This window comes from Pinus tabuliformis, chromosome X (genome assembly GCF_031772625.1).
Source record: "Pinus tabuliformis cultivar Carrire ecotype Pingquan chromosome X, CPIR1, whole genome shotgun sequence".
Classification (NCBI taxonomy): domain Eukaryota; kingdom Viridiplantae; phylum Streptophyta; class Pinopsida; order Pinales; family Pinaceae; genus Pinus; species Pinus tabuliformis.
In genome coordinates, this window is record NC_142308.1 from 359611205 (window position 1) to 359636273 (window position 25069).

Sequence of the window (25069 nt, forward strand, 5' to 3'; positions counted from 1 at the left end):
AGTCTCAAGTGCATATCGTTTGGAGAGAGATCCCCTTTCATTGATACCAACAACATCTCTGCCCAAAAGAATTTTCTTCCCATCACCAGGATCCCAAGCTAAATCGTAACCTATAATGTCGAAACTTAGGTATTTTGCCTTCCAAAACAAAGGGTTCCCAGTGTGATGTTTGGGTTTCTTTCTGAATGTACTTCTAAAAGAGAGCACTGCAGCCACAATCCCTTTAAAATGATAGGCCAGGCTCCGTTTGTTGCTAGTACCTTGGAGAAGAACTATAGATCTTTCAGACCAGCAAATTGTGGTAAAAAATGGTTTCACATTGTATTCTTTGCTATCAATTCAAAGTATGTACTGGAACTACCTATATATTAATAAAACTTACAAACATTTTTTTTCCTTAGGCACAAATTTTCATCTGCTTTAGTAAAAATTTTGGAATGTAGCCCAGGGAGAATTAGTATACAGGAATGCCTTCCAGTAAGCTTTTGATGAAGAGTGACAATCTTACTTGAGAGATCTAGTCAAATTTTACTAGCCTAATTAGATATCAGGGTTTATTTTGTAAAATAGTAAAAGCAAAATTGGATGATTTTAGTAAATTAGATATCTCTCATGTATACAGGTATCACATCTCAGTGGCAGACAATCTCTCATAGCAAGGTCTGGTTTCTGCACTTAACTCGATCTATTACAGATTTAATGGGGGGGGGGGAAGTTGATGACTGAGGGCAGTTTTGATGTGCCATAATCTGGTTCCTATATGGGGTCATTTTCACCTACTTTTGATAGTTATCTTTTCACACTGCTGGACTAGGTAGTTTCTTGTCTTTTTTCTTTTCAGATCGGCTATACTCCCATGCCTATATTTTTGTATCTGGATGTTAGATCATGAGGATTATGGTTAGAGACTTTCTTTTGTTGCTTTTGGTTCTATTTTCAGAGTTCAGGCTAGTCCTTTATTTAGTTGATCTGGTAACTTTTGTTATCATTTATTATACTTTGTATATCTTGCTTCTGATTGATATGTATTGGAACTGTCTATATATTAATAGAATTATTATACTTTTAACTTTGATATTGAATATGTATTGAAACTGTCTATATATTAATAGAAGTTACTAGTTTTTTTTTTCTTTCTAACAAAAAAGGAAGGCCCAACCCAATTTTTCATCAGCTTTAGTAAAAATTTTGGTATGTAACCCACAGAGAATTAGTATACAGGAATGCCTTCGAGTAAGCTTTTGATGAGTGACAATCTCACTAGAGAGATCTAGTCAAATTTTACTAGCCTAATTAGATTTCCTGATTTTATTTTGAAAAGTATTAAGTCAAAATTGGATGATTTTATCAAATTTGATATTTTGGATAACAGTTTTTTAAATTATACACTATTCTTACAAACAAAAAGAAATTATAACACGAGGCAATTTTCTTTTAATAACACAGGTCATACAGTGATTTTTTTTTTTTTTTTTTTTTTTTTTTTTTTTTTTTTTTTTAATTTATTAGATAGCCACCGCCAATCTGAAAGTGATAGTCATTTTCCTTCAACATGAAACCGAGATATTTGATACTCTCCTAAATAAAGCCAATAAAAAATGATTAAACATGAGAATAGTTTCTGGGGTGGCTAGAGGAATATGGTCGAAATAAATAGAGACCTTCAACATGAAACCGAGATGTTTGATACTCTCCTAAATAAAGCCAATAGAAAAATGAAAGAACTTTAGAATAGTTTCTGGAGTGGCTAGAGGAATATAGTAGAAATAAATAGAGAATTTCTTGAGGTTTAAATTTATTTTTGTACAAAAAAAATAGCATTAGGATTTTCTAGAGGGTTTTTGTTTTTTTTGGGATAGTTGTATTTCTCATGTCACTGGTAAAATGAGATAAGTATTATGGATGTTTAATAAATTTAATTTATTTATATTTGTAAATAGGATTCATGTTTGATATGTGTATTGAGGGTTTTTGTTATGACAAAAGAAATGAGAAAAGAGGATATTCCTAGTGAAGTGAAAACAGAAGAATATTGAACTATTTATTAAGATAACAAAAGAGAGATTGATAATTGTATTCAATCCAATTATTGAAGGGGTTGAGAAACTTTCTTAGAGTTGATTTAATTTATCAAAAACCTCAAAAAGGTCAATTATGAGCATGAAGATTGATGAAATCAAACTGCTTGAGGGATATGTGCCTGGAAAGAGAGAGCTTGATGTGCACTACCATAATTGTGGAAATGACCTTGAAGACATAATCACAAAGGGAAATGGGCCTACAATGTTTGGACATTGTGAGTTCCTATTCTTTTGGGATGTTTGCAATAAAAGTAGCATTGAAGGGTGACAGTGGATTTTACCCACAAATTTGGATTCTCCCACCATTGCCAGTAGATCTAGCACTGGAGATCCTAGAATCTAATGAAGAACTCAATAGTCCAACTATATAGCCCAAGGATTTCATACTTGAAACAACTCCTCCATTGTGATCAACAACGTAAGGGCCTCATTGTGGTGCATGTCCCTACTTCCATTAATAAATGCACTCATAGGAAAATATGTCTTTTATGTTTTCCATTTGTTCTTTGTTGTACACTTGTTTGTAATAATGTATTGCAACCTTTGGAGCCAAATCAAAATGCTATTTAATTTACATATTGTGTTGAAATATTTAAGGAGCACAACCTCTATGTGAAAAATTATGTATTTTCATCTCCCTTTCCTATCCATGTGGCCCTAATTTTCATCTTCCACTTGACCTCCTGTAAAGACAAGAGCCTAACCTTATCCTTCTCTAAAATATCAATTCATTGAAGTGTTTCCTTGCTAAAGCCCTCTTGTTTATACGAACTCCGAAGAGATGAGATTTTCACTTCCACTATGAGTAGAGATCTTCCATCTTCGTGGAAATTTGTCTTTTCCCAATTCCTGTTAATGGCCTTGGCATGGATGAGATCCCTTTATTTGGATATCATAGTAGGCTCACTTGATTCATGAGAATAGTTCCTCTAGATATCTTTGATAAGTATTATATATCCTCATACACAATCCACTATGGATTGAATTTAAATGGGGAAATTAGTTTAATTCCCCCCAAGATAAGCTCTAACTTGATAGAATTGTTCTCTAAAAGAACTTCATTGATAATTGTAGATCTACAGGCATTGAGCCCCATGATTAATGTTTTTTTGACGAGAAAACAATCAAGACACATGCACATTTCCTAGGATCCTAATATTTTGTTTGTCCAAGTGGGCTCCATCTTAATAGGTTGAGTTTCCCGTTGGCATGAATTCATCCACAATGTTGAGGAATAAATCAACTAATAGGTCAAGGCCTATAATGCCCAAAATTTGATTCCCATATCAATATTTCTTGTCTATAAGGAATGGCTAAAATCCAAACGATGTAATATGTAAAATTGTCCATTGAAAAATAATTTAAAAGATATAAACATCACTAAATGTAGAAGAGAATGACAAAAGAATGGGGAGCTATGAATACATAACAACATAAAGTCAAAGGGGGAATAGGGGGCTAAAAGGGGATAAAAGGTTAATGTTATTTAATCTTATCCTAAGTTCTTGATCTTGTATAATTAGTGCTCTTTAATTGATGTCTATATTTATCCTAAGCTTTGGATTTATTGCATGACAGAGGTACATGGGCTCTCCATAGAGATATGTGGCCCATTCATGCCATATAAACTTATGATATACTTTTTTTCATGCAACTGAATTGAGAGAAGAGTTTGATTTTTTTTTTGGTGTTGCTCAAATTAATGGAGAGATAAAATTATCAAGCATTTTATTTATCATACAAAGTATCATTTCATTGGGGAGAATCAAGAGACCTTTATGTAAACAAATTGTGATCTTACTATGATCAAATCACAACCTCAAATTATGAGAGAATTGTGGTTGTATGGAATGCAAATTGTTGTCACTAAGGAATTTCATTATAGTCATCATCCTTAGAATAGCAACAATGAGGTTTTCTAGCCAGGCTATGTTGGAGCCTTGAAGGGAAGTGGGTTAGGTTGAGGGACTACTAAACAGAGAAGGGGATCTCATTCCTTAGGTTGTGTAGGCTAATGGGAAAAGAGGGTTGTAGATTAAGATTTTTGAATGAGTAAATATTATCTATGAACTTGAGAATTGGGCTATGAGAAGAGAATTAGATGTTAATTTAGTAGCTCGGGGATAAATTCCATCCTTTGGATAGCCTTCCTCATCCAGAGAAGACCCTCTTTTCCCTTGGAAGAATTTAATTTGGTTAAGGAAAAATCTATTTTTGATGTGAAAACCCATAATGACACAAAAGTACAGGTCGGCTTGAAGACAAAATTGGGTCTCAAAGGAAGCATAGAAATACAAGACAAGTCACCCTCATTTGGACATCACAATAGTTATTCATTCTTCTCTCTCTCCTCTTGTGATTTGTTCATACATCTGAAATTGCAAGTCTCTCTCACACGTCTGAAGGGTTTGGAGGAAAATACGAAATGTTGTGTTGACTTTTTCTATTGGGATAGTTTGACCTTCTCTTGACCACCTTTGACTTGGTTTGACTAGTTTGGATCTATTTGAGGAGGTTGCATTCTTTGGCATAAAAATTAAGGAATTATGGGAAGTTTGACTTCTGTTGACCGCAGAATTTGACGACAAATTTGGACAACGTACTTTCTCTCTCCATTGATTGGGCTTGACTGTGGATTTTGGGACTATTTTTACTGATCTTTGACCATCTTGGAAGGTCACATTAACTAGGAGTTTGACTAAGACTTTTCGAGGGTTGTTGACCATTGACTTGAGGACTCGATAGGGCATCATTTGTTGTTATTGATTGGTGTTGACTTTGACCAGATTTGACTCGGAACATATTTGACTATTGGCTCATCATTTGGACATTGGTTGGTTGATTTTGTTGAATAGTCAAAGGATTGACTTTGAATCTTGATTGATGAATTGGAACATTGTACTCTCCCCGTTGAACATTTTATGACAATATAATAAAAAGAATAATTTGAAAGGGTTTTCCCCCTTGTGGGGTTTTTCCGTAGTCTTTGACCAAATTTGGTGTCTCTTGTTATTTCTCTTGAATGTCTTCTCAATCTGAAATTGGAGTAGAAATTCTCCTTCCTAAAAATCGACCGTCCTCTGATGCTTTGCAAGTAAAAATGGGCCTTGCACAAACATAAGTTTTTAAGGTCTCTTTAAGGTTAAAGAGTTGGTTTTACATGTGAACTTTAAACAAGTAACATATCATCATTTAACTCATAAAGGAATTCAAGAAGAGAGACAACACAAAATTTGGTGACGAAGTTCACCCCTCCTGGGCTACATCTCTGACCCTACTAACATAGCTAGACCACTCCATAGATTTCAGTGATAAAGAGTACATAAAGTGTGCTAACAAAATGAGTGGCTAGTTTCCCCTTCAAGGCAACATTCTCCTGCAAAGAAATTTCACTCTAAAAATCATGACCACTTACAGTAAATAAGAAAATGGCTCTCACATCAAGACTCTGTACTCCATCTGAAAATGAGAAAACAAGTACAACAATTCCACATTGAAGTACAAAAAGAGAGTTTTCATCAACAAGACATAGTAAGAAAAGATAAACGTGAGTTGTACCAAATAAGTCACAACTGCTGCAGTTAACATATGAAGGCTAGAAAACCCCTATAAGGTCCTCTGCATGCTCAAAAGCCTTTAATAACTGCTCTAAAGCATTGATTGATCTTGACACCTATGGATTCAAACCTACAAAAGTCTCTTTATATGTGCCCCAATCAACAAATAAAGGCTTCCATTGGATCCAGAATGTCCAAAAACCCATATCTCGACTCTTCTTGAGCTCCAAAAGTAAAAAAAACTCAACTAATTTTGGCTCCCTCAAGTCTTTGTTATTATCCATCCTACAAACTAGATAAACCTACTAACATAGCAGCAAATCCACCCTAAATTCTACTCGGGAGGCGAAAATTTCGCCCGCCAAAGGTGCAAATTATCAAATAGTTTGTTTTGCCAATAACTCCCATGAGCGCTAAAATGTGGCCACATGCCCTGGAGGGTTAGACCAACGACCCGCCCCTGTCGGCCTTGGCACCTTATCTTCTAGGTTGTTGGTCTCATGGTAGTCGATGTAGTTGGGGGTCGGGGCTAACCACCTACCCCCGTTGCGCTAGATGGTGGTTACACACCGATAATATGGATAGGGCCTAGGCCTTAACTCCACACAACTCCCTCTTCCATAACTCTCGATCAGGTGGATGGTGATAAGACCTAGGGCTAGTGCCTATAGCCCCGCCACCCTCATGGTGCCTTCTACCAGGGGCCTATGGGAACAAATGTGACTACGGTCCAGGCCTAGGCGTCGAGCCCTTCCTTGTCACTCTAATACAGGTGGATATTGGTGGCCACCCTCCTATTCCACTTGGACCCCCACCATTGTTTCTTTTAGTTTTTCAACTTCCTTATTTGTAGCACAATTTACTATTTTTGGCAGTTTTTCGGGTCCTGAACTTTCGGAACTGTTTTGAGGCCCTAAAAGACGTTTTTTTGGAAAACTAGGACCAACATGGGTTTGGTCATTCAAAAGTTGTAGTCCTCTGATAGATATTTTTAACGAGGTATTGTGCACGTCAAATAAAGATCATATGCAAAAGTTAATACCTTGAGAAGTTGATGTACCAATTTACCTAAACAGGGCCCATAGTTTGTTGCTTCATCTCCTAGGTTTAGGTTTTTGGATGTTTAGGGTTTTCCATTGTTTCTCGATAATAAATAAGCCTCTGAGACTCATTCTAACACATTTCAGAGGCATGTAGCCGCCACATCTCTTTATAGAGATAAGCTACCATCACTCGAGCTAGTCTTATTTCCATTTTGTTTGTAAGCATATTTCAATATTTGATATTAATGAAATGAAGTGTTATTTCTACTGCATCTTTGTATTTATGGTTATATTTGTAATTTGTTGCATTAATGTTTAAATTTGGATCAGTGGTATTAAAGCGGTCTACCCTTGCTTTGTTTTTCTTTGCATGTCCCCAACGAGGTCGGGATATAAGGAGTTAGGGCTCGATTTGGTTGAACCTTTGCAAGATCAACCTCGCAAACCCTAACAGTCGCCCATGGGGGAAGAAAAGAAAGACGAGGGGGTAGGAGATCCTATCAAAATATTGCTCGAGGAGGCCCTTGAGAAACAAAGGAATGTGATGATGGATAACTTTGCCCAGATCCTTCAATAGTTGCCCACCGACGATGCATCCACATCCAGCAGCCACTCTGGAGGCTCCACTCCTTTTAAGGTACAAGTAAACTTTGACATTCCCATATTTGAGGGCCAAATAGATGCAAACGTCATAGATAAATGGTTAAATCTGCTAGAAGGATATTTTTATGTTCATGATTTTTCCAGCCGAGAAAAGATTACTTTTGCTCTTCTCAAAGCTGCCCCCCACATCAAGGACTAGTGGGAAACCTACTGTGAGCAGAAGGATGAAAGTATGACCTCACTTTTTTCAGCTGCACCCACTTGGAATTCATTCCGGGATGCCATCAAGGAGCAGTACTACCCTGTCGGGAGCTATGAGGATAAATACATAAAGTGGACAATGCTGCGGTAGGGAAGGGACCAAGATGTGCCGAAGTTTACCAATGTTTTTCATACCCTTCACACGAAGTTGGGTATCAAGGATTCTGAGAAACATTTGGTACTCAAGTACTGCGGCTACCTACATAGGTACATCCAGGACGAGATGGAGTTCCTCGAAATCTCCTCACTTGGCACGGTGTACCGATGCACCGTTAAGATCGAGTAGAAGTTTAAATAGAAGAAGCGAGACTTTGGATCTTTGAATCCGAAGCAATGGAAAGGTGCCCCCAAACCACAGAACAAAGGTCAAAGCCAAGACAGGATGGCCCAAGACAACCCGCCAAAGCCGCAAGAAAAGAACAACACCGCGAAGCCGAAGAAGGACACGAGAAAGTGGTGTGAGTTCCATAAGAGCTCCACTCACAACACAAGTGAGTGTTGGGCAAGGAAGTCACAAGTGGCTGAGCTGAAGGCTTCAGAATCAGATGCATGTTCCGACTTTGAGTTAAAACCCGACAAGGGGAATGAAAAAGGAAAGAATATTATCGATGCAGAGCCCAACACCACCATTTCCATCACGAAGCTCTAGAAGGAGGAACCCGAAGATCCAGAGGAGGAGGAGCGCTTCTTCCACTCCCAGATGTGGGTAAAGGGTTCCTCGCTACAGTTCATTGTCGATAGCAAGAACCAAAAGAACCTCATTTCGGTAGAGGTCATGAAGCGTCTAGGCTTACCGACCATAACACACCCACAACCATACACCATCAGGTGGCTTCACCAAGGACGAGATCTTCGCGTGAGCCAGCAATGTTGCCTTCCATACAACATCAAGCCCTTCACAGATGAGGTGTTATGTGACGTTGCTCCCCTTGATGTTTGTGATGTATTATTAGGCCAACCATACTTGTGGAAGCGACATGCTATGTATGAGTCAAGGCCTCCTGCTGTTATTGTTACTTTGGAAAATAAGTTGTAGAAGATACTGGAGGTAGCACTGTCTATCATCGTCTCTTTGGTTACTTCAAAAAAATGCAATAAGATCATTTCCAAATAAGTCCGGATGTCACTAGGTACCAATTGAACCTTCTGATGTGTGCAAGACTGCCTTTAAAGCCAAGGAAGGCCTTTTCAAATGTTTGGTTATGCCTTTCAGGTTGACGAATGCTCCTGCAACCTTCATGAGGCTGATGGATGACATCTTGTGGCCATTCACCAACTCATTTGTAGTGGTATACTTGGATGACATCCTGATCTTCAAGGAGAGTTGGGAAGAACACCTCCACCACATTCGATAGGTTCTCCAATACTGCGGCAACACAAGTTGTGTGCCAATTTGGAGAAATGCACTTTTGGCACGATCGAGGTTCAGTATCTAATATACATTATTGATGAACGAGGAGTGCATGTGGATCCATCCAAGATCCAAGTCATTTGGGATTGGCCAGACCCAGCCACTCTGACAGAGCTCCACAGCTTTTTGGGTCTTGCCAATTTCTACCATAGGTTTATGTTGGGATTCTCTCATATAACTTGGCCCTTGAGTCAAGTCACCAAGGGAGGAGTGAAAGAAAAATTATTTTGTTTTGAATCTCAACAGAAGGCATTCATAGAGTTGAAACATCGCCTCTTCTCTACACCAGTGCTCAATTTACCAGACTTGCAACAGCCATTTGAGATCGAGACAGATACCTCTGACTATGCTATAGGGGTAGGCTTACTCAACAAGGGCATCTAGTGGCAGATCATAGTGAGACACTTTCAGACACAGTCCAGAAGTATCCCACTTATGACAAAGAGATGTATTCCATTGTGCAAGCCTACCGAAAATGGAAGCATTACATTTTGGGGAAGGAAACAGTCATCCACACAGAACACTGACCCCTATAGTTCATACATATGTAAGGGAAGTCGCAGAATGATCTCCATTAAAAGTGGTCCACATACCATCAACAGTTTCATTTGAATATCAAGTATAAGAAGGGCAGCGTTAATAATGTTGCACACTGCCTCATCTGACCACTGATCATGACGTTAAGAAACGTGCTCAACTCTTGTGGGCACGAGACTTCTGATTGGCCACTTCTCTACAAAAGCGACCTAGAATTCAGCCACGCATACTAGACGCTCTTGGAGGGTCAACAAGTTCTAGATTTTCACCTCCAAGATGCCCTATTATGCCACCTCAGACACCTTTGTGTTCCTTCAAGCAAGCGTGCCAAGATGATTTGGGAAGCACACTACAGTCGGGTCACTGGGCATTTCAGGGTCGAGAAAATAGTGGCAGTACTGCAGAAGTATTTCTATTAGTCGAATCTTCGACAGGATGTCGAGAAGTACATCAAATCCTACACTGCCTGCGCCATTGCCAAACTGACCATAAAGAAGCAAGGCCTCTATACTCTGATGCCTAACCCTAGTCGACCTTAGGAATCCATCTCCATGGATTACATGTCAGGCCTTCCTTCTACTAAGCATGGCAACGACTGCGTTTTTGTGGTTGTCGACAAATTTTTAAAGATGGCCATTGTGGCAGCCTGCAAGAAGAATATCACAACAGAAACCACTACTAAACTCTTCTTTGAACGAGTGTGGGTACACTTTGGGATCCCACAATCTATCATCTCAGAGAGAGACAACAGGTTCCTCAGTTCATTTTGGTCTAATATTTGGTCGATGATGGACACCAAGCTCATTAAGTCCACAACCTTCCATCCCCAAACTGATGGGCAGACAGAGGTTGCCAACAGGATGACCATACACATTTTGCACATGTACAACTCAAAGCATCCATGCACATGGGATGAGAACCCCCCTATGTCCAACACAGCTATAACCGGTCTCTCCACAGCTCAACTAGCCACAACCCTTTTCAGGTGGGCTTGGGATTCCAGCCACTATGTCCCATTGATGTGGCCATACCATTTGCAACTACTCATGTAGATTCGGCTCATGTCCAATCCGAAGCCGATAAAGCAAAGAACTTCATTGAGCACATCCAACATATCCGCCAGCAGGTCCACAAAATTCTAGAGAAATCAAATGCCAAGTACAAGCAACGACATGATCAACATCAGGTGCCACACAAGTTTTAGGTGGGTGATAAAGTCTGGTTGCATTTGCAAAAGGAACGCCTTACTGGAGCCTATCGAAAAATCAGACCACTCTGATATGGTCCTTACACCATTACCAAGGTTGTGGGAGACAATGCATTTGAGCTCAACATTCCCCCATTCCTTGGCCTGCACCTAGTGTTCAATGTGGACCACCTTCAACCATACTTCCCACCATTGTTGGACACATCAGACATTGTAGAACAACTCACACCTACAGAGTTAAATCCAGATTGCATGGAAAAAGCCACAACTGATCGGATCATGGACATGCAGATCAAGAACACCCGATAGCAAAGGATCCAACTATATCGAGTTGTGAAAGCAGGCCAACTCCTTCACCAGGGAAGGTGGCTCACCGGGGACCAAGTTTAGCAGAAGTTTCCTCATCTCATGGAGGAACTCCATGTAATGGGGACCATTGCTCCCTAAGGGGGGAGGAATGATCCAAGTGGATATTGGTGGCCACCTGCCTATTCCACTTGGACCCCCATCATTGTTTCTTTTAGTTTTTCAATTTCCTTATTTGTAGCACAATTTACTATTTTTGGCAGTTTTTCGGGTCCTGAACTTCCGGAGCCATTTTGAGGCCCTAAACGACATTTTTTGGGAAAGTTGTGACCAACATGTTGGTCATTCGAAAGTTGTAGTCCTCAGGTATATCATTCTAATGAGGTATTGTGCATGTTAAACAGAGATAGTATGCCAAAGTTACGACCCCGGGAAATTGATGTACCAATTTACCCAAACGGGGCCCATAGTTTGGCGCTTCATCTCCTAGGGTTGGGTTTTTGGATGTTTAGGGTTTTCCATTGTTTCTCAATAATAAATAGGCCTTTGAGCCTCATTGTAACACAGTTCAGAGGCATGTAGCTGCCACATCTCTTCTTAGAGATAAGCTACCATCACCTGAGCTAGTATTATTTCCATTTTGTTTGTAAGCATATTTCAGTATTTGATATTAATGAAATGAAGTGTTATTTCTACTGCATCTTTGTATTTATGGTTATATTTGTAATTTTTTGCATTCCTATTTAAATCTGAATCACACTCTTGCCATGATCATGTTGGGTTTCAATGACTAGGGGCCAGGGCTTAGTCCCAACCCCTCCCCCCAACATTCATTTACATGGTCTTTAACATAAAGTCAGAGGCATAATATATCAAGTAACAAGCGTGCAGTGTAGTGGTAAGGCTCAAAATTGTTGTAAAGTAGGTCATGAGTTCAATCTCGCCCAAAGATATCTGACCCCTTAACAAAATTTTAACCAACCACGAGGTGCCACGTGTCGGCCTCTGGTTTTGCCACATGACATCCCCTCATTGGACCACCACAAACAAGTCCAACCAATCAAAATGTGCCATTCTTCCCTATATGAGGCTGCCACTTTGCAGGCCAGGATTGGTCTGTACACACCCAGTTGCTCACATCAGCGGTACAACTACCCAGTCAGCAGCCCAGTGAGAAATCTTCGAACCTTTTAGTTGTTGAGCCAAATGATTAGAACATCATAACTTTGTAATGCGACATCAGATTGAGGAAAAACAAGTGTTTTTGGAATTAGAATGATGAACACTATGACTTGATGACAGTTTTGAAAGATTATGGGCACTTTCATTTTTGAGCTAATTTTGATCTTTAGATCATACCTCCCCACTAGGAACTTCTGGACTCCAAAAGTTTAGCTTCTCCTAGTAAAAAAAATGAGGCAAAAACTCAAAACTTTCCCAAACTCAATCCTTAATGCTATGTTTTCAATTGGTTCCTTCAAGCTCCAATCAAGGTACTCCACCTATCCTCTGCATGAAGACCTTACCATCCTGTCAAGAATCGAGCCACAATTCTTATCACCATGCAGGAACAAAAACATTGATGGATGGAATCTGAACATTCTCTTTAAACCCATATTTCATGGCTCAAACAACTTCATCTTGAAGTTCCATTGTTGAAGACAAACTTGACTTTCCATCTTGGAAATCAGAAGCAATTCAATGTCTACCATGCACTGATTCAAACTTTTCTTTATTGTCCTCAAACTAAGCTTGTACACAAAAGTACTCTGGCTGCAAAAATTCAATGACACATTTGGCTTTGTCCACAAAAACATAGTCATTTCTTGTACAATCTTTAACAAATATTTCATTCACAACAAGTTTCATCTTGAACACTTATATCGGTGAGTACATGATGCAACTGTAGACAAACTGGACAACAAACACTGTTCATCCTAAAAGCCCTCAAACATTTGGACTCATAAACAAGCCAACAACATGTCAAAGAAAAACATACTTGTTGCAAATAGTGATTATTCTTGTTCACTTTACAAAGTACCCAAAATAGGTAATGACAACAACAAGCATTTACAATTTACAAAGAAACAAACTATACAAACAGTCTACCCAATCTTTGCCTCTCCTAGTATTATGGGTTATCTTTCTGCATCTATTCTGCTTTGAAGGTTGCCTTAGGAACTATTCCAGTCTCCTATTTGCCACCTATTTTTCTCCTTGAATTCATTTGCATAACCTCTTTATCCTTCTTGGGATGAAGTTATAGATGAGTTTCCAACATCTATCATTCCCATGCCCATGCATGTTGCAATGACTACAAAAGTATTATCGCTTGCCCACTGATAAGGAAGTCTTAAAATGTGAAGGAGGTTCTTCATGCTTGATTCCCATTCCTACAACTTGGTCATAACTAGCTTTGATACCAATTGATCTTAAATTGGAGTAGAACTTCTCCTTCCTAAAAATTGACCATCCTCTAACGCTTTGCAAGTAAAAATGGGTCTTGCACAAACACAAGTTTTCAAGGTCTCTTCAAGGTTAATGAGTTAGTTTTACATGTGAACTTTAAACAAGTAACATATCATCATTTAACTCATAAAGGCATTCAAGAAGAGAGACAATACAAAATTTGATGATGGATTTCACCTCTCCTGGGCTACATCTCTAAGCCTGCTAACACAGCTAGATTTCAGTTATAAAGAGTACATAAAGTGTGCTAACAAAATGAGTGGCTAGTTTTCCCTTCAAGAAAACATTCTCCTACAAATAACTCTCACTCTAAAAATCATGACTGCCTACATTTAGTCATGAAACAATCAACAAGAAAAGGGCTCTCACATAAAGACCCTGTACTCCATCTGAAAATGAGCAAAAAAGTACAACAATTCCACATTGAAGTACAAAAAGAGAGATTTCCTCAACAATACATGGTGAGAAAAGACAAACATGAGTTATACCAAATAAGTCACAGTTGCTGCAGTAAACATATGAAGGCTAGAAAAACCCTACAAGGTCCTCTCCATGCTCAAAATCCTTCAATAACTGCTCCAAAACACTGATTGATCTTGACACCCATGGACTCAAACCTGCAAAAAGTCTCTTCATATGTGCTCCAATCAACAAACAATTGTTTCCATTGGATCCAGAATGTCCAAAAACCAATATTTGGACTCTTCTTGAGCTCCAAAAGGCCAAAAACTTAGCTACTTATTGATCCAAATGGATCCGAGAATGCTCTCTAAGTCTTCATAAATTCTTTAAAAATCGTGCCAAAGATCAAAATCTTTTAAAAAGATCAAAGTTATCGCAAGAGGAACACCCTTAGCATGGTGGGGAAACACTATCGGGAGGCCCAAAACCCATGAAAATAGAGAAAATGGAGCTATCGGAGGCAGAACAATGAAATACACAGTAGCCATCGGATCTGGCCGATCAACGGTCTAGATCTGATCGGCAGATCGCTATCAGTGGTGGCTATCGGCACTTATCGGCAGAACCCACATAAGAGTTGTGACGGCAATCGGCAGAGATCTCATGGGCGATGCGATAGCGACTAGCAGGGTCAACGAGGACCGTCGATCAAGTGCGCAAATCAACGGCCCACGTTGCATCGCCAAATCGCAGTCAGAAAATACAAAGGAGCGGGGGTTATATGCATATATGCAATCCGATGGACCGGACCCAATAATATTATAGGCCATATTGTATGGATCTTGAGATCCGATAAACACCATTTTTTAATGTATTGTCGTAGTTTCGTTTGTTAAACGAAATGCGAAGGGGAAAGCATCGATGCGATAAGCCGGACCCGAAAGGGTGCCTTAAGGCTATTCTATATAATTTCAAGTCCAGAGGAAAGCCATTCTAATGCATTTTCACAGTTGTAATATGTTTCCGAAATGCAAAGGGACGAGCCCTTCCGATATGCGATAACGACTTGTGGGTGGACCCGATAGAGGAATGAATCATATTTAAGGACTTTTAAAGTCTGATATATTGAGTTTTGGTGGAATTTCTCAGTGAAAATACATTTTTCCCTGTGTTTAATAGAGCGCGGCTGTTTCAGGAGTTGCAGAGACCCGAGGCACTCTAGCATTACAGAATGGGTGGCCATCTCCTCTCTATGGGTTAAGCAATGATTGTGTAATGCTGGTAGAGCGATTCAAAGCATGCAGAGGCCGGGGAGACCGAGAGACGGGAACCTGAAATGAACAGGCAGCGTTGGCTTTAAAGCCACAGACAGAAAGCGAAGAAAAAGAGGCAGTATTGCAAGCAAATGCCGAGACAGAGTTAGCACAGAGATAGAGAGCATTGAGGGAGTCTGTGTACTCATAGAGAACTTGAGAGGTTCAAGTAAAGCTATTGTTTTTGTATTCTATTGTGTGTGAGGCTCAAATAGAACTCACTGTTGTAAAAAGAACTCTGCTTGAAGACATAACAGATAGGCCACCACTGAAGGCTGGACTAGGAGATGTAGCCCAAGAGTATTGGGTGAACTCCTCATTAAATTTGTTGTGTCATGTGTTGCCTATTATGTTTTTTTTCTTTGTTTACTGCTTCATTGTCTGTGCATTTCGCAATCTTATCGATCCATTGCATAAAATGACATAGACTAATCCATGCACATCTGTAATACCTTATTATTGTCTTAGATCTAATTATCAGATCACTTATGGCTCCCTCAACTTTTTGTTGTTATTCGTCCTACAAACTGGATAAACCTGCTAATAAAGCAACAAATCCACCATGAATTCCACTGGGGAGGTGATTATTTTTCGCGCCAAAGGTGAAAATTGTCAGATAGTTTGTTTTTCCAATAACTCCCGTGAGCGATAAAATGTGGCCACTTGACCCATATGGTCGAGGGTTGGGCCAACATACCACACCCACTGGCCTTGTCACCTTATCTTTTAGGTTGTCGGTTGCATGGTAGTTGATGTCGTTGGGGGTCAGGGCTAACCACCCACCCCACCGCACTATTCCTCTAAATCATTAGCTTGTGGTTACGTGCCGGAAATATGGCCTGGAACTAGGCCTTAACTCCACTTGGCTCCCTCCGCCATAACTCTTGGTCCAGTGGATGGTGATAAGACCTCAGGCTAGGGCCTAGAGCCCCGCCCCCTTGTCATGCCTTCTGTCGAGGTCCTGTGGGAACAAATGTGACCACAGGTTGGGGCTAGGGCCCGAGCCCTTCCTCATCACTCCTGCCACCTTCATGTGGGGTGTCAATGACCAAGGGTTAGGTCTTAGTCCCAACCCCTCCCCCCATCATTTATTTACATGGAATTTAACATGAATTCGAAGGCATAATATATCAAGTAACAAGCACGTGGTGTAGTGGTAAAGCTCGATAGTTTTGTAAAGTAGGTCATGAGTTCGATCCTGCCCAAGGCTATCTGACTCCCTAACAAAATTTTAACCAACCACGGGGTGCCACACGACAACCTCTAGTTGGGCCACGTGGCATCCCATCATTGGAACGCCACAAACAAATCCAACCAATCAAAATGCGCCATTCTGCCCTATACGAGGCTTCCATTTGGCAAGCCAGGATTGGTCCATACACACCCAGTAGAATTGTTGACATCAACAATACGACTGTTGAGTCAGCAACCTACAAGTTTTTTAGTTGTTGATCCAAACGATCAGAACATCATAACTTTTTTCGTATGACATTGGATTGAGGCGAAACAAGTTTCATTGGAATCAGAACGATGAACACTACGACTTGACACTAGTTTCGAAAGTTTCTGGGAACTTTCATTTTTTAGGTAAATTTTGATCTCTCGATCACTTCTATTGTCATTGCATTTACTATTATATCTACAATTGCTATTTGTTACTGGAAGATTAATTTGATTGCTAATTGAAGAAGATAATTGGACTAAAGTGATTTTTACAGCATAAAATAGTGGAAAATTAACATGGTATCAGAGTTAAGGTCAAGACAAGCCCAAGGAGACAAGAGACAAGAGAAATCATCTTTGGAAGAAGTTGAAAGAGCCTATTTGACTTGGTCAAGATGTATACCTCTTACTTCAAGGATTCAAAGAAGATGGATGACTCATCAACTTTGTTGCTTGGAATATCAGGTTGGAAGTGATATTGGATGAAAATTATGTCTTATAATATGTGGAAGGAAAAGTTCTTGTACTTATGGAAAATGTTCCTGCTGCTGCCAAATCCAAGTACAAGAATGGTGAGCTCAAAGCCAAGGAAATTATCATTGATAGTTTGCAAGATCATTTGCTTGTTTATGCTGGAAGCTTAAAGAAGCCTAAGTAAATTTATGATAAGTTGGTTGGGATGTATGAGGTCAACAACTTGAATCATATCCTCTCCTTGAAAAATAAACTCAAGGAATTGAAGATGAGAAAGGGTGATCAATTGCAAACTATTGGTAAGAACATATCTGATAGAGAGTTGGTGATGGTCACTCTTCAGGGTCTTCCTTCTATTTGGGAAGCCTTCATTACTACCATAAGCAACAATAATGTACTTCTGACATTTGATGAGCTTATCGGTAAATTTACTCAAGAGGAGATCAAGATGATTGCTAGAGGGAGGGTTCAAAAGCATGAAGAAGGAGATCCCTCTACATTAACTACTCAAGAAAAGAAGAGAAAAGGAAGAGGAATACCATCTGGTTCAAAAAGACTCTCCTTGAATCAAATGAATCTGATATAAGATTAAGGGACATTGAATGATTCAATTGTTGCAAGCATGGTCACTATGCCCGAGACTTCCCGAAGAAGAGAGATGCTTCAAGGTCCAACTGAGGCTTCGACAACAACAGGTTCAATAATGAAAGAAGAGGTGATGATAGAATAAGAGGTGATGATGGAAGAAGGAGAGATGATAGAAGAAGAATAAATTCCCTTAATGATCAAGAAGAAGGCCATCGTCCTCAAAAGAGGTCAAGGAACTCCAGTTATGAAAAAATGTTGCTACTAGTCAATCTGAATATATTCTTATTTCTTCCCCTTCAAATCCATATGATAGCTAGTTGGTATATAGTGGGGCTTATAGACATTTCTTTGGATATCAGGAAGTCCTCTCAAACCTGGTTGAGAGGGAGACAAATTTGAAAATTATCCTCGAAGACATATCTATTCATCATGTGAAGGGTTTTGGTTATGTCATATTTCATTTGGACTCTGTTGAATACATTCTTCTTCATGATGTTATGTATGTTCTAAGACTAAAGAAGAAATTGGTATCTATTTCTACCTCGAAAGACAAAGGGATGAGAGTAGCCTTTATAAGAGGAAAATTTCTCAGCTGGCCTATGGAATCTCGCATGAGGGATGCTACCTTGGAATCTATCATTGAAGGACTCTATAAATTCAATGGAAGAAATCTACTATAAATGGTCCATGACATCAATCATCAAAGTGAGCTATAGCACTGAAGGTTGGCACATCTACATTATGAAGCCCTACTAAAATTATAGGAGTTGGTTTCTGGGATGCCTAATGTTCAAGCTAGTCATGATGGATTGTTTACAAGATGTGCCAGTGGAAAGAAGACAAGGGGGCCATTCCCCTCTAGCAAGAACAATACAAGTGATATTATTCAACTCATTCATTCTGAACTATGTGGGCCCATGCCAGTGCACTCTCTTGGTGACCATATCTACTACATAATATTTATAAATGACTTCTCCAGGAAGACATGGATATTCTACCTGAAGCATCAGGATGAGGCATTTGATATGTTCAAGGACTTCAAGGCGTTGATAGAAAATAAAGTAGGGAATAAGATCAAGGTCTTCAGGTTTGAAAATGGTGGTGAATATGTTCAAATGAGTTCATTGACTTTTGAAAGTAGGATGGAATCAAGAAGGAAACTATTGTACTTTACAATCCTCAGAAGAATGGTATGGATGAAAGAAATAACAAGTCTATCTTGGAAGCTGCCCGAGCTATCATGCATGATCAAAATTTGTTGAAGTTCCTCTCAGGAGAAACTACAAATACAGCAGTCTACGTTCAAAAAAAGGTTCCTTATCAAGCTTTGGATAATAGGACTCCTGAAGAAGTATTCATAGGTGTGAAGCCCGATGTTGGACATCTGAGGATATTTGGTTTCCCCATATACTTTCATGTGCTGAAGGATAAGAGGAACAAGTTGGAAGCCACCAGAAAGAAGGGGTATGTTTATTGTGAAAATTCTAAAGCTTTTAGAATATATATATATTTGATCAAAGGAAAATCGAGTTTAGCATGGATGTAACTTTTGATAATATTCTTCCCTTGGAAAAGTAAGGGACCTTCCTCCTCCTCCTCTTATGGAGAAGAATGATGACGACATGGACTTACAAGATGGCCCTTCTATGACCAAACCAGAGAAAGATGTTGATGATAATGCCATGGATCCTATGGACCCCTTGGTTCCTCTTCCATGTGATCCCCCTACCAAGAAGAGACCACTTTGGATCCATGAGACATTACAGGATGTTCAAAGACATGTTCTTTCCAAAGGGACCTTTAGAGAAAGCATGAACCCATGTCAGTACCAAGGATACATTGTAACTATGAGCTACATCATACAGTTTGAACCTCCCACTTTTGAAGAATTCATGATCGAGTAGGTGTGGAAGGATGCCATGGTTGAATAGTATGAGTCTATTATGAAAAATGATGTATGGGATGTTGTTCTGAGACCTAAAGGAAAGTATGTCGTAACTTTGAAGTGGTTATACAAAATAAAGTGTAGCATACCTAGGGGGGATAATATAGGGTACAGAGGGAGGTACCCAAGGGAATAATGTAATAATGGGATGGGCCATAGTAATAAATAAGGTGGTTAACCCGTATCATGTAAGGGACCACAAGTAGTTAGCAATAAGGTAATAAGCCCATGGTATTAGATAGATGGTATTGAGGGAACCATGGTAATGACCCATGGTATTGTATGTATGAGGCCTATATAGAGGCTAGAGACTCCCCATTGAGATATGTGAAGAATTATTGTATGAACATGCATATGGCTTGTGGAGTGTTCTCCTTCCTTAAGGAATGAATGTATGGTGTTGCCCTACCTTAAGGGTTTGATATTAATAAAGAAGCATTTATCTATATTCAGATCTTGTTATTTCTTGCGTTTATTTCTATTATCATATATTTTCAGATCAGATCTATAATATACCTAGGGGGGATAATATAGGGTACAGAGGGAGGCACCCAAGGGAATAATGTAATAATGGGATGGGCCACAGTAATAAATAAGGTGGTTAACCCGTATCATGTAAGGGACCACAAGTAGTTAGAAATAAGGTAATAAGCCCATGGATTAGATAGATGGTATTGAGGGAACCATGGTAATGACCCATGGTATTGTATGTAAGAGGCCTATATAGAGGCTAGAGACTCCCCAGTGAGAGATGTGAAGGATTATTGTATGAACAGGAATTATGGCTTGTGGAGTGTTCTCCTTCCTTAAGGAGTGAATGTATGGTGTTGCCCTACCTTAAGGGTTTGATTAATAAAGTGAAGCATTTCTATATTCAGATCTTGTTATTTCTTGGGTTTATTTGTATTATCATATATTTGCAGATCGAATCTATAACAAGTGGTATCAGAGCTATAAAAAGTGGTATCAAGGCAATTTCTTGGGCAAAGCGGATTTTTTTTTTTTTTTTTCATGAACTTTTCGGGGCGGCGAGTTTGCAGATTAGATATGTAAGTTTTGGTACAAAATCTGTTGGAAATAATACTAAGAGGGGGGTGAATCAATATTAGCAAGTCAATAATTTTTCATTTATATACGCTACTTCTATTAATGGAACTCGCGTGTATACACAACTTTGGTTAAGGAAACTAGCGTATATACTGCAAACCTAACATTCAATTAATTCATCATATGTTGATATTTAATCAGTGCATCAGAACCATATAAACAGTAACCAGGTGCAGTAAAACAAAACAGACAATCACACACATGAACACAAGATATAAGGTGGAAACCAAATGTCGATGAAAACCACCTACTTCAATCATCTCTATCTTCTTTTTAATAATAAGAAACTTCTTTTTACATTTTTTGTACTGGTACAGACTTATACCAGTACGCAAGCTTCTACCTGCAAATGGCTACAACCTTCTCTCGTTCTCCAGCTTCTCCTGGAAGGGAGCTACAACCCCCTAGCTCTTGTACTAGCTGATATGTTTACTAGTACGTAGGTGCCAGCCTACAGAAGGCTACAACCTTCTCTTTTCTTCCAGGGACCACGTTTCATAAATTTTCAGACTGGATCCATCAATAACATCATTCAATCATCAAATATATCTGCATCAACCAATCTCCTTTTTACCAACCACAACTGAACCAATAAGTCACTTTGACAACCCTTCAATATGATCTTTCAGAATGTTGTAACCAGAATACAGTAACCAGAACCCAAGCCAGAACCCAAAACACTACAACAGCAAATAGAAGCAGCTAAAACATATTTTACAAGGTATATGCTACTTTCCTGTGTCGAACCTACATGCATACACTCCTTTCTCAAGGCGAACCTACGTACAGATCTGCAAATCAAACTTAAGATGTATACGTTGTTTTGATATGCAGAACCAGCGTGTATACGTGCCTTTTCTAAAGTGAACCTGCGTACATATCTGTAAATGATGATTTAAATATTACAATAATTCCAGACTTCAGTTATACCCAAATCATCATATTTATAGACTATGACATGCGCCAGTTATTCAGATAAATGATCAAACCACATAAAGATACTTCACTTCAAGCCTTAAGGTCTTGACCCATCATTAGATCTTATCCTTCATCAAGCGCTAAGGTTCATCCTTGGTTCAGATCTAGCTATGCACCATAACCCAATAACCTGTACACTAGATCTTGCTCATCATCAGATATTCAATCCTTTAGTACTTTGGCCTAATGATCTTCTTCCCCTTATATAGTGTTAGGCCTTTCTCAATACCATTGTCCAAAACCACTTAGGACCAATACCTTGGACCAAATACCTGGGATCAATACTTTGAATCAGATACTTTGGACCAATACCATGGACCAAATACCACGGACCAAAACTTAGATTTCAAACATGTACACGCCTTTCCTTCTATGAAATTGTGTGTGTACATTATACGCACCTTTTGGTCTGTTAACCCGCGTGTATATGCTACTTTGTCAAGTGAACCTACGTATACTTCTCCTTCCTCATTCTATGAAGTCTGATCTGTAACTCTAAGCTGTTAACCTGCTGAATTGTGATCAGTCATCTGAGTGAGTTGCCATCAAGGACAACACCTGTGTCAAATCTGAGTCATAATGCCAATAATCTCCCCCTTTGGACTTGATGGTAACCCCAAGTCACTCTCCCCCTTTGTCATCAAGGGCAAAGGGTCATGCTCCCCCTGAATATAAGCAAGGTCTACAAAAAGATGTTCTAAAAGAAGAACATGACTCTATACATACATCATAAATGACCTTCCTATCACCAATGACTCATACATACATCCATCTCCCATGCATAGTGGGGTAACAAAATAGGTCGTTTCATGACCTTTTCATAAAAATATATACATGACATATATAACAGAGACCAAGACCATGATAGTCATCAGCAACTATCGTCAACAACATTTGTCAATCAGCCTCCAGTCTAGCAACCATGTTCTCCCCCTGAACCTGTTCCACCTAAAACAAAAACAAATGTGTGATTCTGTACTGATCTTCTAAGATAATGCCAACAATGCATTATTAGAAGCATATGCTCCCCTTGAACCTATGCCAGATGATCACTGTTAGATTTGATCATTTCATATAATAGAAGAGTTATCAAGGCATCGTCATCAAACAAATATTCATCAAGTTATCCACAACTTATGAGAGCCAACATATTTCCACATGTCATCCACAGACTGTAACCATCATCAAGCAGAGCAGATAATTCACTAAACCATATCAGACTCCTTTCTTCCTGTGTCTATCCCACTGCTTTTCTTCAAACCAATATATACGTGACTGTATCCATATAAAACAACGTATGTACGCGACTACGCTTCAAGAAACTCGCGTATAACCACCTTTCTCTAAAATAGATAGGATTTAACAGCAAGACGATGCATCAACTACTCCCAGATTCTGTCTGAGATATTCAAATGTCTCTCTGGGCAGTGGTTTGGTGAATATATCAGCAACTTGTTCTTTGGAAGGAACATACTCCAATTTGACCTTTTGTTCAAGCACTTGTTCACGTAGAAAATGATATTTGATGGGTATGTGCTTTGTCTTGGAATGCATGACTGGATTCTTTAAAACACTGATGGCACTTGTATTATCACATAGAATAGAGATGGGTGGAGTACATGTGATCTGAATGTCTTGCAATGTTTGCATCATCCAAAGGAGGTGTGTGTAGCAAGATGTAGCAGCCACATATTCTGCTTCAGCTGTAGATAATGCAATTGAACTTTGTTTCTTGCTGAACCAAGACACTAATCTGGAACCCATATAGAATGCACCACCACTGGTGCTTTTTCTGTCATCAACGCTTCTTGGCCAATCTGCATCTGTATATGCATGAAGTGTAAGATCTGTATCTCGATGATACCATAAACCAAAATTCTGCGTTCCTTGAAGATATTTGAAAATCCTTTTGACTGCCTGAAGGTGTGATTCCTTTGGATTTGCTTGGAATCTTCCAACTATTCCTACTGCATGCATGATGTCTGGTCGGGTACCTGTTAGATAAAGCAGATTGCCAATCATGGATCTGTAAGTTGGTTGATGTACTGCTGTTAATTCATCATTTGAGCTGAGACTGCACCCTGTTACCATTGGGGTACATATTGGTTTAGAATCCTCCATCCTGTATTTTTTCAAGATCTATTTGAGATATTTGATTTGTGATAGAAAAATACCATTTTTATTTTGTTGAACTTGTAGACCAAGAAAATATGTAAGCTCACCAAGTAGGGACATTTCAAATTCTTGCTGCATTACCGAAGCAAAATTCTGACTCATGGCTTCTTCATTGCTACCAAAAATGATATCATCAACATACACAACAAGTATTAGCAATTTATTATTGTCAATCTTTGTATATAGATTGCTATCAGCTGATCCCTTTGAAAAACCTTGTTGATGGAGATATTTGTCAAGACGGTAATACCAGGCTCTTGGAGCTTATTTTAGACCATAGAGAGCCTTTCTAATCTGCATACAACTTTTTCATCATTTCCAAGAATGAATCCATCTGGTTTCTAAATATAGACTTCTTCTTCTAAGTCTCCATTAAGAAAGGCATATTTTACATCCATTTGATATACTTTGAATTTCTAAAAACTAGAAAGAGCAAGGAACATTCTTATGGCTTCAAGTCTAGCAACAAGTGCAAACGTTTCTTCAAAATCTATACCTTCTTGTTGAGCATATCCTTTACAAACAAGTCTGGCCTTGTTTCTAATAACTTCTCCATTTTCATTCAGTTTGTTTTTGAATATCCATTTAGCTCCTATGATATTCTTATCATGAGGTCTAGGAACTAATTCCCAAGTATTATTCTTTTCAATTTGCTCAAGTTCTTCATTCATGGCCTTTACCCAACATTCATCTTTGCATGCTTCATTTACATTTTGAGGTTCGGTGGAGGATAGTAATGCTAGATAACTTGAAGCTTCTGTAATAGTTCTTCTTGTCTACACACCTGCCTCTTTCTGTCCCAAAATTTGCGTCTCTGGATGATTTTTTCTGAACATACCTGGACGGAGTCTTTTCTTCTACCGTTATCTTTTCTTCTGGTGTTTCATTGGTTTCTTCTTCAAAATTAGTAGGATTTGATGTGGAAGGATAATCCTCATCTTCTTCATAATCTTCGGTTTTTATTTGTTTTGGATTTTTGCATGCTTCATCAACCATAACATCAATACTTTTAATAATTTTCCCAAGTCTTTTATTATAACATTTATATCCTTTACTTCGGAAAGAGTAACCAAGGAGAATACCTTCATCTGCTCTGGGTTCAAACTTACCAAATTTTTCATTAGTCCTTTTGATGTAACATTTGCTTCCAAAAACTTTGAAGTATTTTA